At 36.9% G+C, this 18,592-nt stretch overlaps 1 protein-coding gene and 1 long non-coding RNA gene across 2 annotated transcripts in view; both read left to right on the top strand.

Annotated features, from left to right (window-relative positions):
- LOC309506498 overlaps positions 1–9,851 on the top strand; it is a 301,633-nt gene extending 291,782 nt beyond the window's left edge. Inside the window, exons 3-4 of the long non-coding RNA XR_014208808.1 lie at positions 3,787–9,189; positions 9,237–9,851. This is a non-coding gene — a long non-coding RNA (uncharacterized lncRNA). The remainder of the gene's footprint in view (positions 1–3,786; positions 9,190–9,236) is intronic.
- Positions 1–18,155, top strand: part of LOC309506340 (uncharacterized protein) — a 90,961-nt gene extending 72,806 nt beyond the window's left edge. The window contains exon 2 of the transcript XR_014208708.1: positions 17,800–18,155. The gene's annotated coding sequence lies outside the window, so the exon portion shown is untranslated. The remainder of the gene's footprint in view (positions 1–17,799) is intronic.
- Positions 18,156–18,592: the final 437 nt, after the last annotated feature.

Below are 18,592 nucleotides of genomic sequence, written 5' to 3'. Positions count from 1 at the left end.
CTATATGTACACACTTTAGGAATAAAGCCTTGCTATGCATGCATTATTAAATGTTCTTGTAAGAATTAAAAGATTCAGACATAGTTCAATTTGATGTGCACGTTTTATTAATTTGAAAGTTTCTGAATCCTTTGGGAATAAAATATATAAAATGACTTGATCATGATTAATGTTCCTGTTACATATTAAGATCATGAACTGACAGTCTAAACTGTGAAGCACAATATTCAGTACAGAGAAATATACGTCTCTTCAGGAGTTGTGAGATCCAGTCAGAGTGTACTTTGCTTTTAGAGTATATAAATATAAGAGCAATACATCAAGTGAAAAGTTAAAAAATGAATTGTGTTCAGTCCGGTCATCAGTAGACCTCTCTGTTAGGACATATAAGATTTTGTCCTGATATTTAAAGTACTAAAACCCTATAGTACAAGAGTTGCAGACAGAGGACGTGGGGAATTAAGTGATGGTATTTGAATAGAGTTTACTGAGTAATCTTAGTCGCATAATCTTAATTGCCTCTCTATGATAAGTACCTTTGTCTCATCAGCATAAAATCAGATTTGTCTATTTTACTATAGGCAAAGTAAAATTAATGCTTCACAATATTGTCCTGAGACCTTAAGATGACAATAAAAAACCTTATTTAAAAACCTTGCGATGACAATACAGCACAAAACATAAGGAAATGCATGTTGAATATATTGCTAACACTCTACAATAAGGTACAATAACTTAGTTAACATTAGTTCATGTATTAAATAACCATGAGCAATACATTTGTTGCTGTGTTTGTTAATCTTTATTAACGTTAGTTAAAAATACAGCTGTTCATTGTTAGTTTACAGTGCATTTACTAATGTTAACAAGATTTTAATGAAGTATTAGTAAATGTTAACATTAATAAAAAATAATAAAGGCTGTTCACGTGCAGTTCATTATTAGTTCATGTTAATTAATGAAACGTTTTAATAAACTGTTACCAATTAAGACATAAATAATTTTTTTTTTAAAAAGTATAAAAGAGAATTAAGAAACAACATGAATTAAGATGTTCGTGACTGCTATCCAGATGTCACACCAAAGGTGAGTAATCCTGATAAAATGCAGGGAAACAAGTGTTAATAATAATTTAACATCATACACAAATGGCAAAAACACTGGGTGCTCATTAAAATAGGTCTATTCACTATTTAAAGAACAATCTCGATGGGTATTGACTAGGGATGGGGCCGATCCGATCCAGTATCGGTATCGGGACCGATACCAGCGTAATTCACGTATCGGATTTTCCCGATCCAACCTGCGGAGATATCCGATATCCTTGAGTCATGTCTGCGCTTTAAAGTTGTCTGCTGAAATGACTCCAAAAGTGATTCCCGCCGGCTAGTCTGCAAGCTGGCTGCAAACTGCGGAATGGATTTCCTGAACGGAGGCGCGGCTCAATGAGACACAGAGTTATGAGACACGCCACCGCTCAGGAAATCCATTCCGCAGTTTGCGGCCGCTGTGTGGAAATACTTCACACTGGAAACACCGCAGAGCAAGACAGCAAAATGCAATGTTTGCAAAGCCGTAATTCAGAGCTCGTTGAAGCTCCCTCGCGTCGTACTACACAACGAATGCAATCAAACATTTAAAAAAGCACCACGTTACTGTGCGTTCACACCAAACGCTTGCGCGTCAAATTCGCGTCAGCCGCGTCTAGTTGGACGCTTGAATATTTTGAATCCATTCGCGCGCCCAGAGCGAAATTGACGCTCGTAAAAACTAGCAAAAGTTTGAAGCGAAATTGACGCGCTCTCTGAGGCGAAATCCGCTTGTCTGTTTGCACATGGCTGATGTTGATCGAGCATTCATCGAGATAGTTACAGCATCGGAGCGAGGATCACCCTTTAGATAGTGTGTGTGTGTGTGTGTGTGTGTGTAAGATGTTTACACTTGCACTTTTCTTATATTTCAAGACTCAAGTATTTGACATTTTGGGAATGTACGTTAATAAATATTGACATGACCTACAGTTGCATATTTGTTTTCAGAATGGGATTTTTCCTGTTAACAGGATTTACTGTTTTTCTGACTTCCTTTTCTGACCTTATACTTACCATACATGCATAAATATGTAGGCCTACATATCATACTTGCCTGTTGAGAGGAGTTTATTTCAGCATCATATAAAATAAACAATAATGATAATAATAATATTAAAGCAAACACAGCTCTGGTATCGGAATAGTATCGGTATCGGCCGATATCCAAATTCAGGTATCGGGATCGGATCGGAAGTGAAAAAATGTGGATCGGTGCATCCCTAGTATTGACCATAGATGATTGTTTTGCAATCATTAGCGTGATTGTAGCTGTACTGTGAGAGCTGTCTGTACCTTCATACAACAAAACAAGCATCATTCTTCTTCATTTTTGACACGATATGGGACATCTGATTACAACAACACTTGCTTACATCAGTTAATAGTTCATAAACTATTGCTTCAACTGATCTCAAACTTTATTAACTTCAGTTAACACAGAAATGAACGATTAACTGCACTTACCTCTGCTCAGCCATGAACTGGTCGAAAGCTGATGACGTAACATGTAGGTAGGCCCGCCCTCACGTGATACTGATTGGTCGATTGATAAGCTTAAATCTGATTGGCTAAAGAGTACGACTGCTCTGTGTTACGGGTGTTATGCTGCCAGCAAAGTCTCAAAAACACACACACACACATATCTAAGGCGATTCGTACGTGAATGACGATTTGCACATTCAAATGCAAGAATACACTCGTACATTTTAAACATTCAAAGGTTTTTGTGCACAGTTGTATATCTACAAATTGTATTTTGCATTTGTGAAATGTATTTTATGAGTATATAATTTTATTTTGCGCATGTGAATTGCTTTTTGTGAATATATTTTTTTTTCACGCACGTGGATTTTTTTTGTGTGCACGTGAATTAGGTTTCATGCATGTGAAATTGTCTACGCATTTGTGAATCATGTTTTTTGCGTGAATTATATTTGAGACTAATCTGCTTCCATATAATCCTACGCCAGCTCAGGAGGTGGTGTATGCACGTTTTGAGTTAGTGTGGAAATGCGCAGAAAAACAATTCCTAACACCACAAAACGCACTGACAAACTAAAAGATATGATATATTATGACCCACTAAAAAAAATAAAAAAATAAAAATATAGTAATTATAAACTTCAGTGTTTATTTTTGTGCAACATGGACTTCAATGTTTAATTTGTGTGACTTTACCAAAGCATTTGATTTGTAGGCATCTGTATTCCTTCAGTTGCGAGCCTGTGCGGTTTACCTGACGTTTCAAGCCTTGTTTATACTTTCGCCTGGCTCTGCAGCGCGAGTCTCCGCAGACTGCGCGCGCACCTCCCCAAATATGACGCCCTAGGATGAGAATGCGTTGGTAATACTCTATACTCGACGCGCTCGCCGTCGTACTATTCTTTGAAACGATGGTTAGGCCCGGCAGGTGCGCACGGACTGGGTTCAGTGATGAAAGGCTTTCAATGAAATAATTCAGACTGACAAAATAATAAAAATGACATTCTTCTTCTTTTAAATAATAATGTAATAATAATAATACAAATAATAATAATAACGACATTCTTCTTCTAAATAACAATAAGCGTCATTAATAATAAAAATCATAAGAAGAAGAAGAAGAATATTACAAATTGTCATGCAATTATTAATGTGAATGAATGGTACTCCACATCACATCATCATCACTATTGTACACCCCAATACATGTGAGGTGATACGAAATTAAATGCTAATTGTTTCAAAACACGTGCTGTAAAATAATGCATTGTGATAGGTCATTTGCTCATCCAAGTTTCTCTTCTTTGCCGTCTTCCGTGCCCATGGCGTAAAATGAGGGCGTGGGGGAAGCGGAGACTTGAATATATAGGGGCGTGTTATTCTAATGACGATCGTTTTCAGCCGCGGCATTTATCAAGGGCAGGTATTGCGTACACCTGGATTTCAAAGGTACGCACAGCTTCATAAATCAGGCGATGAGAGGAGTGTAAGCATAATCTTACGCCAACATATACGCCCGTTTCTACGCAAGATTGATAAATGAGGGCCACTGTGACAAGAGTTTCACTCAGTCCGGATCTCTGAAATCACACAAGCGAATTCATACTGGATAAAAGCCGTACGACTGTACTCAGTGTGAGAAGAGTTTCACCCAATCAAGTAATCTAGTGAATCATATTAAAAAAGTGTTGTTCTGTGTCTAAGTGAGCAAATGTTTTCATCAGATCCCAAACTTTAAGGGAAATCATGTGAGATTCACATGTGTAGTTAGTTAACTAATAAACCAATGTTTCTGTGTAATGCCACTACATTTGTGTTTTATATGTTGGAAAACAAGAAAATTATTGAATTATTCTTTGATTGATCGCTTACTCAAAGAAATTCCAAAATTTAAAAAGAGACTGGAAACAAATGGAAGAAAAACAACTATCAGTTATTTGTCAATATATGAAACGATTCACTCAATATCTGTTTCTAATTTAATATGGAGGGTGTTTTATCTTTTGTTTGTTTAGTTATAAAACCTGTTATTTCATAAACAGATGTATTAAACAAACCTACACACATCTCTGCAATATTAAAGAGGTCTATAAGCTCTGTACAATAACAACAAATAATTAACATTTCACTGACAATGTGTGATTTTGTGAGTAAAAGTTATCTACAGATCCAATACTTCAAATAAACAATGAGATTCAGATAAAGCAAATGTATAGTGAAATTAACTCGTGTTCTGTGACATTAGTTTTGTGGAAGTTGTTTTTTACTTGTAACTTTCTGGCTTGTCATTTAGCTTTCACTTTCATTCCATATATACATTAAAGATTTTTTTCATAGACAAATTGCTCACGTTCACATTAGGTTTGTGAAAGAATATTGTTGACCAAAGACAAATTACCATCCAAAGGCTCTATATAATAAATGTTCTAAAACTGTTCTAATTCTAATAAGTTCTAATAAGAGGCAGAAACATATTTTAAAATGGATTTCAGAGGTTTGTCTCAGCTTGTTAAATGAAATGTAATGGGAACTATAACAAAACGTATAACAACCTACTTTTAACTTTTATACAGTTTCTAACACCTTGCCCCCTTAGCTCAACCAATTAGCGTTCATTAGCACACAGAGAGCCAAAACAGTGACGTCTAAGAATTTTTATCAAAAATGTATCCAAAAAAAGTTAATATTTCTCCCAACTTGATATAAATATAAAAAGGTTAGATCCAAAGTTTTTATTTTTTTATGTTATGTTATGTTAGACACCTTTGTGTATGGCATATAGAAGGCATTGGGACTGAGAATACATGCTGGGTATGTAGTGTTTACCTCTTAAAGCAGAACTTGGTCACTTTTTTTAACTTAATAAAACTGTCTAGAAATCATTTGGATGGTTAAACAACCTGTTCTGGTGATATTGGTGACTTTCCCCGCTCCCCCCAGCGTTCCCAGGCGGAAAACCAACCTTGCAACTTGGGGACTACCGTCCCGGCAAGATAGAAATTGGAAGTCTCGTGAGAAGCGAGAACGAGCGCGAAACACGAATTGCTTTACGGCAATTCGACATAAACACACACGCATGTATGATGTATTACCCACCTCGGTAGACATAGCTCCACACGATACAGTTGGCTTGCTCCGATCATAACAAATGCACATGAGCAGCGGTAGAGAGGGGGAGGAGGCCGCCGCAAGTGAGTTTTTTACAACAGTGTTGTGAAATATACACCCCCCCACAGCTGTAGGGGGAGCTCGTGGGGAAAACATGCGACAACAAAAGGGAAAATCAGCGAAGAAGTGACTAGAGTTCGCTAGAGTTGCCGAGTTCTGCTATGGACCATTGTTATAATTTGCTCAAAGCAATAATCTACTAAAACCAAACAATGTACATAATCTAATAATCAAAACTCTCATCATGAGGACAAATCAAAGTTAACTAATTTAAAAGTTTTTTTTTTTTTTGTCTTTCCTTGCCACCTCTAAATAATCTTTCAAATTCTAACATTGTTTATTATGAAATGCTCTTTGTATGCTGATTAATAATGCTGTATGTATGTATGTATGTATGTATGTATGTATGAAGAAAATAAAATTAAAAAATGGCACACATTAACTTAAAACCTGATTTAGTCTCAAACGTGGTTTAGTTAAACAGTCAGAGTCATCTGTATGACAGATACAAATAATTGTATTAGCTGTATTCTCATTTTCTGCAGTGTTTTAGCAAAATGATCTATTTTGCTGCTCACCGTGTTTTTGACACGCTGCTCGCTTTAATCTGTAGAAACGGTAAAATGGCGCAATTATGTCCGTCATTTGAATAACGCTGAATGAATCATGTAAATTATGTTTTCAATTCGAAATGGCAAAATTAGACAAAAGTTTCTTAATTTGCATCTCTGATTATTTCTGTTGGTCGTATAACATTTCTATCATAAACAGCTGTCAAATATTAATGTTTAGTTTAGCTACTTGCATCTTATCTTGCACTTTATAACCGTTAACTGAAGCGTCACTCAGTTAGCTGCTCAACAGCTTCTGTAAACAAAGCCCCGCCTACTTTGATTTGATTGGTCATCTCAACCATGTTGACAGTGACGAGCGCTATTAGACCACTAAGGAGCTCAGATGAGAAGGTCGGTTATCCTGGTGTTGTACAAAATCCTTGCAGCACCAAAGTAGAGTTAAGATTAGGCAATTATTTCACAACTTTTGGTCAATGTCATGGATTCTTAAACAAGGGTTCATCCGACCACATGATTCCCCTGCCGCTTTAAGTTTTATCTTTGTTCGTGGCAAAAAAGGACGGGGATTTGAGGCCGTGCATCGACTACAGAGCTCTGAATGCCCAGACTGTCAATTACCGTCATCCTCTTCCCCTGGTTCCAACAGCTCTAGAACAACTGAGAGGCGCTCGCATCGATGAGTGATGAGTAGGAAACAGCCTTCATCTCACTATCTTAGCACTGTGAATACCAGCCACTATGAATGCCATATGGTCTTGCTCACTCACCTTTTGTCTTCCAAGGCTTTCATGGATGAAGTATTCTGGGACATGCTCCAGAGGTTTGTCATCATTTACATTATTAATATTCTTATTTACTTCAGAAACCTGACTGAACCTCGCAAGCATGTTGTGCAGGTCCTTCAATGCCTTAGAGACTACCAACTCTACCAGAATCAGGAGAAATACGAGTTTCACCGCCCATTCGTCCATTTCCTGGGTTTCATCATTGATGAATGTGCATCCAGGTGTACCAGGGGAAGGTCCATGCTGTCAGAAACTGGCCACAACCATCAAAGAGCTGCAACGATTTGCAAATCTCTACAGGAAATTCATTGCCAACTTCAGCCTGATTGCCTCTCCCATCACTTCACTTCTCCAAAATCAGCCCATGTCTCTGTTCTGAAGTTCACCTGCCACTGAAGCGTTCAACCAACTTAAAGAAGCCTTTTGCACCGCTCCTATCCTCAAAACCCCAATCCAGACCTACCCTTCATAGTGAAACGGATGCATCCACCAATGTTGTGGGAGAAGTGCTATCACAATTGCAAGGGGAACAAGCCCAGCCTCATCCATATGCCTTCTCCCTAAAACTGTTCCCGGCAGAACAGAATTACGACATCGGCAACCATGTGTTTCTCGCCATCAAGTTAGCTCTGGAAGAATGGAGACACTGGCTGGAGGTAGCAAAACACAAATTCCTTGTCATCACTGATCACCGCAACTTGGAATATCTCCAGTATGTATGCCATCTTGATCTTTGTCAAGCCAGGTGAGCTTTGTTATTCACACGCTTCGACTTTAAAGTTAACTACTGTCCAGGTGACAAGAACACCAAAGTGGATGCACTTTCCCGCATACACTCTCCAGACTTATTTCAACAATTTCCTGAAACCATTCTCCCTCCAGACCTCTTCTTGTGCCCGATTCAGTGGTCTCTGAACGGCCAGATCACAGCTCCCACCTCATGTACTGGTGTCCACCACCGTCTCTGGGATCCGTTCATCCAGGTAACCAGCAAACCCTCTCACTCCTCCGTGAATGCTACCGGTGGCCAAGTATGACCCAGGCCGTCCAACACTTCATTCAAGGATGTCCCATTTGTGCCATCTCCAAAACACAGAGACATCTACCGGAAGGCAAGCTCCATCCAGTACCCAATCCTCACCATCCATGGTCTCGCCTGGGAATAGACTTAGTCACCAACCTGCCTCTGTCTGATGAAAACATCTAACTTGATTAGAAAGGATATAATTGGATCAAATGGTGGGGGTTGTGGAAACTTTGTTAAAGATGGGGTAGCTTTTAGGGGTGGTCCGAATACCATTTTTTGAGCTTCGAAGCTTCGGTAGTAATGAACATCGAATATTCCAAGCTTCGGAGAGAGGGGGCTGAACATATTCTTCTCTCTAATAAAGGCAGGAATCTCTATGTGTCTGTATGTCCGTTTGCATTTTGATTATTTCGAGAACCGTTCATCCAATCGACTTCACAAGGGAGTGCAGTGTCGCATTTGGTGCAATATAGATGGACACGCGAGACGCGACACATTCAGAATTAATAAACTTTTAGTAAACTACAGAACAGCGCGAGCGGGAAGCGGCACACCTCACGCGGGCAGAACGGACACTGCACTAGTGATATAAAACGCACACACACAGGTCTGTTAAATTAAGCAATACTTTTAAGGTAGTCTAATATTTTTCTGACTAATGAATTACTGACACAGTAAAGGGTAGATTTAAATAAAGAAAACCGAAATTTAAATGAAGAAAAAAACCGAAATTTAAATAAAGAAAAACGAAATTTAAATGAAGAAAATCGAAATTTAAATAAAGAAAAACGAAATTAATTTAAATTAAAAACGAGATTAATTTAGATTGATATACAGGGTAAAAAGCTTATTACATTTTGTTTCTATTATTCTGTTTTCCACAATGTCAAAGCAATGCAGCTTAACCCAAAACACAAGCTCAGGCATGCACTTCGGTCCATACAAACTCCGCTGTTCTGCGCTCTAGCCAGAGAACACTCCAGTTGCTGGAACACTTAGGCGTCGGTTCTATTTCTAGCATGCACACGTTTTCCGCGTGGCTCGAGCCGCGCCTGAGACGCGTGTCTCACACAGGCAGTGTGCAAACTCCAACCTGTTAACATGGGAGCCGAAATAAAAACGGACATGCCACGCAGCTGAGACGCTCACGCCACGCAGCCAGTGTGTCGCCGGCCTTATTCAAGCGCGAATGAGAACCAAAAAAAACAAAACAATATTCGAATGTCAAATTTTAAAATCGAATACCAACCCACCGAACGAATATTCGAATATTCGGGTCCAGCCCTAGAGAAATAATATTAGATACTCAGAGTGAATGTGTTGTTGTACTAAATAGAGGTTGTCACAGTTCTGTTCTGTTCTGTTAAATTCATTTTCATTGACTTTAGTTTATCTTCAGTCACATGTTTCCTTTGTTCTAGTTTCCCACCACTCTTGAGTTACAATGGTTACTGATATGATTAGTCATTGTGTTCGGCTGTCTGTCATTAATTACCCGTTTGCGTCCTCGTGGAGTTCGAGGTTATGGAAGCGAGTTTGTAATCTGTGTCAGATTACGCGATTTTGACTCCTAAAATCTTGTCGTGTCGTGGACAAGAAACAAGTCAGACTACACATTGCTTCCCGACCAGTCATCGCGTGCCGTCTCACATAGGCTACACACGCACACACTCACTCAAACTCACTTGCTCACACTCTCACTCACACACATTCACACTCACTCTCGCTCATTCACTCACATAAACGCACTCACTCACACACACTCACTCGCAGTCTCGCACACATACATAGACACGCACTCACTCGCGCACACACACACACTTGACAGAGCCTATTGTGGAGGACCGATAAAAAAACAAAAACATGCTAGTCTTTTTATCGTGATGTCGTGAAGCATCGCAGACACGGCGTAGGTTGTCGTCCACTATGACACACTATACGAGATGAAACGATCGAATCTTGCGTCCCAACGCCCGTTGTCTTTTACGAATCCCCACGACACCCTACGAAAGCGGATCGGGCCAAAATCGGGCTAAAATCGTGTATTCTGAACCAGGCATAATGGACAGATTAAGTAAGGGCCATACTAAACTTAATTCTACACTTCATATAATAGGAAAACACAGTACAGGATTATGTGAACTATGCCAAGTAAAGGAAACAGTTGATCATGTGTTGTTATTCTGTCCAGGAAAGGAAGGAACTACAAAGAGAACTACAGAACATAAGATGCAAAGAAATTACAATCAGCAACATATTAAACACAAAACACGGATCTGGTAAAATTATAAAGGCAGTTTTATTCATTAGGAATAGCAGACTTAAGAATTGTATATCTCATCATGTCCACCTAGACTGAAATCACTTCACACTCCTGCACAGGAGGTGGTGACATGCACCTAAAAAGCTGGTATGCAAGCTAATCAATCCACAGAAGAAGAAGAAAAGAGACATGAGCGCTTGAAGTTTGAAAACCAGTTCAAGTATCTGTTAATATTATTAATCGAGAGGCTGTTTTGACAGTGTAAGAGTTTGAATGCAAGACAGTTGTGGAGTATTTTCACTGGATGCTGGATATCTTCAGTCTGTATTTTGTGGACACACATGAGATATTACAGAGTTTGACATGAACTAGCTTGAGAGATGAGGTAATTAACTACTAATTATTAACATTATGTGCTCAGGTTTAGTGTCAATATTGAATAAGTTTCTAATATAAAAATTATTGTTAACATTGATTAACAATATTAATAATGTGCCATAATTAAGAGCTAAGGCATGTGCTCTAATCTAGAGATTAATTTAGTCTTTAACTTGATCAGTGTGTATAATAAATGACTACGTATGTAATCTGGTTTACATAATCAGATTCCAAAAAATAAGTACTTCTAATTAGATTATATGTAACCCTGGCTGGATCACAAAAACATTCACAAGTCGCACGGGTTGCAATACATTGTATGGGTCAAAAAATAGTTTTCTTTTATGACAAAAATCTTTAAAGTAAAGATCATTTTCCATCAAGATATTTTGTAAATTTCCTACTGTAAATATGTAAAACATTTATTTTTGTGAGTGAATGCAGCACAATCGCCAACATTAATGGCTGTAAATTATTCACCATTTATTTATTCCCCCATTACTACTTTTTCATCTTTTAAATTTTACTTTCTAAAAAAGCAGTCTGCTTACACTCACCTAAAGGATTATTAGGAACACCATACTAATACTGTGTTTGACCCCCTTTCGCCTTCAGAACTGCCTTAATTCTACGTGGCATTGATTCAACAAGGTGCTGAAAGCATTCTTTAGAAATGTTGGCCCATATTGATAGGATAGCATCTTGCAGTTGATGGAGATTTGTGGGATGCACATCCTGGGCACAAAGCTCCCGTTCCACCACATCCCAAATATGCTCTATTGAGTTGAGATCTGGTGACTGTGGGGGCCATTTTAGTACAGTGAACTCATTGTCATGTTCAAGAAACCAATTTGAAATGATTCGAGCTTTGTGACAATGTCTCAACAGAAATCGAGACTCATCAGACCAGGCAACGTTTTTCCAGTCTTCAACTGTCCAATTTTGGTGAGCTCGTGCAAATTGTAGCCTCTTTTTCCCATTTGTAGTGGAGATGAGTGGTATCCGGTGGGGTCTTCTGCTGTTGTAGCCCATCCGTCTCAAGGTTGTGTGTGTTGTGGCTTCACAAATGCTTTGCTGCATACCTCGGTTGTAACGAGTGGTTATTTCAATCAAAGTTGCTCTTCTATCAGCTTGAATCAGTCGGCCCATTCTCCTCTGACCTCTAGCATCAACAAGGCATTTTCGCCCACAGGACTGCCGCATACTGGATGTTTTTCCCTTTTCACACCATTCTTTGTAAACCCTAGAAATGGTTGTGTGTGAAAATCCCAGTAACTGAGCAGATTGTGAAATACTCAGACCGGCCCGTCTGGCACCAACAACCATGCCACGCTCAAAATTGCTTAAATCACCTTTCTTTCCCATTCTGACGTTCAGTTTGGAGTTCAGGAGATTGTCTTGACCAGGACCACACCCCTAAATGCATTGAAGCAACTGCCATTTGATTGGTTGATTAGATAATTGCATTAATGAGAAATTGAACAGGTGTTCCTAATAATCCTTTAAGTGAGTGTATATACGTTCATAAAGTCTTCCAGGTTTGTGGAATTGACTAGTCGTGAGCCTTTCACTGAAAACTGAGACCCATACAGTATTTGATCACGGGATTTACACAAATCATTTCACTTTTAAGGATGGGTTTCTCAACATTGCATATCTAATCACCTCCTGATGAACGCATTTATTATTATTTGAATTATCACTCTGTGAGTAATTTAATATCACTAAACAGACATATACTTAAGTATATATGTCTGTTTAGTGATATTCAATTACTCAGAGTTTCTCACTTAGTTTACTAAGTATACTTAAAGTTGTTCCAATTTAGTACACTACATACACTTAAAGTTACGCTTTACTACAATTTAATTACTATAAAAATGTACTTAGTACAAAATTAACTGTTTCAAAATTGCACACTTCAAGTTAACTAATTAACACACTTGAAGTATACTGATAATTAGTCTGGCTGCAAGTATACTTGGCTTCTTTTTTTTTTTTTACCAGGGTTGTTGAATGAAATTAAATGAAACAGAAATTATACTGGAATGAGACAAAGATGTTTTTCATCATCTCGGTTAACGTGGTGGTGCTGTTATTTCACTCTGTTGTTTATATTATACAAGTATACATTGGCCCATAGATACAGGGCCATATGCGGTTGTAGAGCATATCAACATTTCTGCTCAGACAACTTACAAAGAGAAGCCACAATATGCCAGTTAACAGTGTAAGTTAGTACTTTGTCTCTAGTCAACAACAACAAAAACGTCCTGATATTTGAATGTGCCTCAGTGCGGTTTCCACTTTGTGAGCACAAAAGAGATGAGAGAAAGTGAAATATCTGATACTAGACAGATACCTGATCTCTTGGTTTCTGTTATTAAATCAGAGTTCACTTGAAATTTCACATTTATCCTCCTTAAACTGATTCTAACTCCTAAATATGTTTATTTCAGACCAGATGGCAGTGAAAGAGCAAAGACAAGAACTGAAGTAAAAGGTAGTAATGATGCTGTAATTTGTTTCAGCCTGTTCACACCAAATGAGCTTAATGTGCCAATTTACAGAAGATCTCAGACATCACCATAATGAATGAGCTGAAAACAGGGAACTTTTGGAGACAAAGAGGTTTTTCAGCAGCAGTTTAACATGATGACTCTGTACTTTTTAAATGCAGATTGGATAAAAACACAGTGATCACAGTTCACACCTGCAGTGAAGCCCCTCCCACAACAATTCACCAATAAATACTGGGAATATTCCCATCATCCTACAAGAGAAGGACAAACTCCAGGAGTAGCAGCTGAAATCTGTGTGACTGTTAAAGATGGAGTTTATTAAAGAGGAGATTGAAGACATGAGAGATCCAGAACCATCCAGAGTAAAACATGAAGATACTGAGGAACAAATAGGTTGGTGTCCATTCTTGAGTCTTCATTGTTGACTGCTTTGGTAGATGTGAATTATTAAGCAGTTTATGGATGATAAATGATAGAGAAATACATCCAAATGATCATAACCTTGTATTTAGCAGTTGTCAAACACATTTTAACTATATTGTCAAATGAATGACCGAACAATCCTAACGAAAAAGAAGTTTATTCAAGTGTGCTATTAGTATACGTCTTTTAAACTAAAAATAATAACATATACTTTCAGTCTACTTATTATGTACTTAAAATTGCACTTAAGTATACTTGACTCAGGTACTGACAGAAAAGACCAAGTATATATGGACTATAGGACTTGTACTCAATCTTTTGATCGAAATATACTTAAAAGTGTAATTACATATTCTAAGTATACTTGTCTTGATGTTGTTTAATTTTTTAATTTAGTAGCATTAAATACTTTTTCACATAGTTTTACATACTGAAAATATTAGTTTATAAAGAAAACAGACTATTTTCCTAATTCCGAGTATCTGAATGTTTGTGAAGGCTAGTCCACTGCTAGTGTACACAGGAATTTACTTCAAATCTTCCCCCGCCGTTGACTGAATTTTCCGGATATCCATGTTTTCACTTTTGGACGGTACGGGGACTATTACGCATCTTCGGATAAAAACACAGGCGAAGAAGAATCAGAAACAACTGATAGAGGATTGCTTACGCAAATGTAAACGACACGATCATCAAAACAATATTAATCAAAACTGTCAAACGTTACCGTAAGCGTTAATGACTGAAACTTCGGGGTGTTGTTGGACTGGATCTACTCCATCTTTGTTTTGATCATTGTTCTGAATCCCATCCGGACGCTGAACAATGCTGAACGCTGAACATCCCATTTGTCTTTGACAAAAATGCAATATTTTTTTATTTTTTTACTACATAAAGTATTAGTATACTTAAAATATACTTGAACATTACTTAAGTATGATTCATAAAATTAACTTGAGGTACACTTCTTTTTCGTAAGGGAAACTTTTGCCATATGAAAGATCTGAAACCTGATCTCTGTTGCTTTCTGATATTAAATCAGGGTTCACTTGAACTGATTCTAACTGTATTTCTGTGTATTTTAGACCAGGTGAGAGTGAAAGAGCAAAGACAAGAACTGAATGAAGTGGAGGAGGAACATCATAACTTTAAAATTCAGAGAACAAAAGCAAAAAAGACGCACATGTGCACTCAGTGTGGAAAGAGTTGCACACATAAAGGAAACCTTAACACACACATGAGAATTCACACTGGAGAGAAACCGTATACATGCACTCAGTGTGGAAAGAGTTTCACAGAGAAAGGAACCCTTAAGACACACATGAGAATTCACACTGGAGAGAAACCGTATACATGCACTCAGTGTGAGAAGAGTTTCAGATGTTTAACTGATCTCAATTGTCATCTGCGCATTCACTCTGGAGAAAAGCCATTTAACTGTGATCAGTGTGGTAAAGAGTTTATTTCATCATCAAGTCTAAAATCACACCAGCAAGTTCATTCAGATGAGAGGCCTTATGTGTGTTCTCTCTGTGGAAAGAGTTTTTCAAGGCTGAACAATTTTAAACTGCACCAGAAAACACACAATGAAGTGAGAGATTATATGTGCTTTGACTGTGGGAAGAGCTTTACTACAGCTGGCAATCTGAAACGGCACCAAAGAATTCATACTGGAGAAAAACCTTACAAGTGCTCATTTTGTGACAAGAGTTTCACTCAACCTGGAAACCTGAAATCACACGAGCGAGTTCATACTGGAGAGAAGCCGTACTACTGTACTCAGTGTGAGGAGTTTCACCCAATCAAAGAATCTAGTGCATCCAGGGCCGGCTCTAGACATTAGGAGGCCCTAGGCAAAATTCATGTTGGAGGCCCCCCACCCCCAATAAAAAAACACTTGAAACAAATATGATTCCTAACCTTTTTATTTATACAACATTTAATTTTAAAAGCAGTATATTTTTACTTACACAGTACATAAGTTTGGACACATTACTATTTTTAATGTTTTGAAAGAAGTCTCTTATGCTCATCAAGCCTGGATTTATTTGATCAAAAATACAGAAAAATAATATAGTGAAATATTATTAAAATTTAAAATAATGGTTTTCTATTTTACTATACTTTATATTTCTGTGATGCAAAGCTGAATTTAGTGTCACGTGATCCTTCAGAAAACTTTATAATATTCTGATTTATTATCAAATGTTAGAAACGGTGCTTAAAGGAGAAGTTCACTTTTAAAATGAAAATTCTGTCATCATATACTCACCCTCATGTTGTTTCAAACCTGTATGAATTTCTTTCTTCTGCTGAACATAAAGGAAGATATTTAAAAGAATGTCAGTAACCAGACAGTTTTTGGGTCCCATTGACTTCCATAGTAGGAAAAAAAATATACTATGGAAGTCAATGGGACCCAAAAACTGTCTGGTTACTGACATTCTTCTAAATATCTTCCTTTCTGTTCAGCAGAAGAAAGAAATTCATACAGGTTTGAAACAACATGAGGGTGAGTATATGATGACAGAATTTTCATTTTAAAAGTGAACTTCTCCTTTAATATTTATTTTATAACCTGTGATACTTTTTTTCAGGATTTTTGATTATTAAAAAGTTGTTTTAAAAAAGTCTTCACTATCACTTTTTATATATTTAACACATCCTTGCTGAATATTCCTGTTTTTTCTGTATTTTTGATCAAATAAATGCAGGCTTGTAGAGCATAATAATAAACTTCTTTCAAAAAACATTAAAAATAGTAATGGGTCCAGACTTTTACCGGTACTGTGTGTAGGCCTACATATTAATCAAACTTTAGGTAATCTCTTTTTTGTTTAATGAAGATGTTATTGTTGTTGTTGTTATTTTGCTGTTTTATTCAATTTATTCACAGTTCCAGAATCCCACTTCAGTAGATGAGCATAAGTGCTTTTATATTGCATTGCTACCTTAAATATGCTATACACAAATCAAGTGGAAGAGAAAGACACGATCGCTACTGAGCAGAAAAAAATATATAAACTGATATTATTGGCGTAATGTCAGGGTATAATCTAATCATCAGCAGAATTTAGAAGATAGACCCATAGATATGAGATCCTTTATTTGAAACATTTAAAAATGTTGTAGTGTGTTGGCTTTTTTATTCATTGTAGGCTACGCGCAAATTCAAAGCGTCGCGTCTGGGCACGTTAATGACGCTCGCGCTCTTTTAAACTCGTAATAAAGCGGTGAATGATTTTTCCAGAAATGACGCTGATCTACAGTACAAGTTTATATTTAGAATACATTGCAATCACTACAAAATAGATGACGACAACTCACACACCTGCATTATGAGCTGTGCTTCTTTGTGTGCTTATTAGGCTTTTGCCTCGCAGCACCTGATGGATGCGTTCGTTACACATACTTTCAGAAGCCGGCACCCGCTTTGTAACGGACACATTAATTGGTTTAACTGCAGTAATGTTACAGTCTATGGTTAAGATAAACATCGTCACTATTTTTAGTTAATTAATAAATATTGAAATAAATTGTAGATAGGACATTTGAATTTTTTTTTTTTTTTTTTTTTTTGTCCCTCTGTCTGGGCCCCATCCCGCCAATCGGGCCCTAGGCACGTGCCTAGTTTGCCTTTGCGTTAATCCGGCTCTGAGTGCATCATATTAAAAAGTGTTGTTCTGTGTCACAGTGAGCAAATGTTTTCATCAGATCCCAAACTTTGAAGAAAATTATGTGAGATTCACATGAAGTAAATGTGTAGATAGTTAACTACTAATACTAATATTTCTGTGTAATGCCACAATATTTGTGTTTTATATGTTGGAAAACAAGAAAATTATAGAATTATTCTTTGATTGAGCGCTTACTCAAAGAAATAACACAATTTAAAAAGAGACTGGAAACAAATGTAAGAAAAAACAATATCAGTTATTTGTCCATATATGAAACAATTCACTCAATATCTGTTTTTAAATTTAATATGGAGGGTGTTTATCTTTTGTTTGTTAGTTATAAAACCTGTTATTTCATAAACAGATGTATTAAAAAAAAAAACTACACATATCTCGGCAATATTAAAGAGGTCTATAAGCTCTGTACAATAACAACAAATAATTACCATTTCACTGACAATGTGTGATTTTGTGAGCAAAGGTTATCTACAGATCCAATACTTCAAATAAACAATGAGATTCAGATAAAGCAAATGTATAGTGAAATTAAATCGTGTTGTGTGACATTAGTTTTGTGGAAGTTGTTTTTGACTTGTAACTTTCTGGCTTGTCATTTAGCTTTCACTTTCATTCCATATATACATTAAAGATTTTTTTCATAGACAAATTTCTCACGTTCACATTAGGTTTGTGAAATAATATTGTTGACCAAAGACAAATTGCCATCCAAAGGCTCTGTATAATAAATGTTCTAAAACTGTTCTAATTCTAACAAGTTCTAATAAGAGGCAGAAACATATTTTAAAATATATTTAAAAGGTTTGTCTCAGCTTGTTAAATGAAATTTAATGTGAACTATAACAAAACGTATAACAACCTACTTTTAACTTGTATACAGTTTCTAACACCTTGCCCCCCAACGTTGCTCAACCAATTAGCGTTCATTAGCACACAGAGAGCCACAACAGTGACGTCTAAGAATTTTTACCAAAAATGTATCCAAAAAAGTTAATATTTCTCCCAACTTGATATGAATATAAAAAGGTTATATCAGAAGTAAAAAATAAAAATAAAATTATGTTATGTTAGACATTTTTCTGAATGGCACATAGAAGGCATTGGGACTGAGAAAACATGCTGGGTGTGTAGCGTTTACCTCTTAAGAAAAGTATGGACCATTTTTATATTTTGCTCAAAGCAA

Source organism: Leuciscus leuciscus, assembly GCF_965113295.1.
Source record: "Leuciscus leuciscus genome assembly, chromosome: 9".
NCBI lineage: Eukaryota > Metazoa > Chordata > Actinopteri > Cypriniformes > Leuciscidae > Leuciscus > Leuciscus leuciscus.
This window is presented reverse-complemented; position numbering and strand designations above follow the sequence as displayed.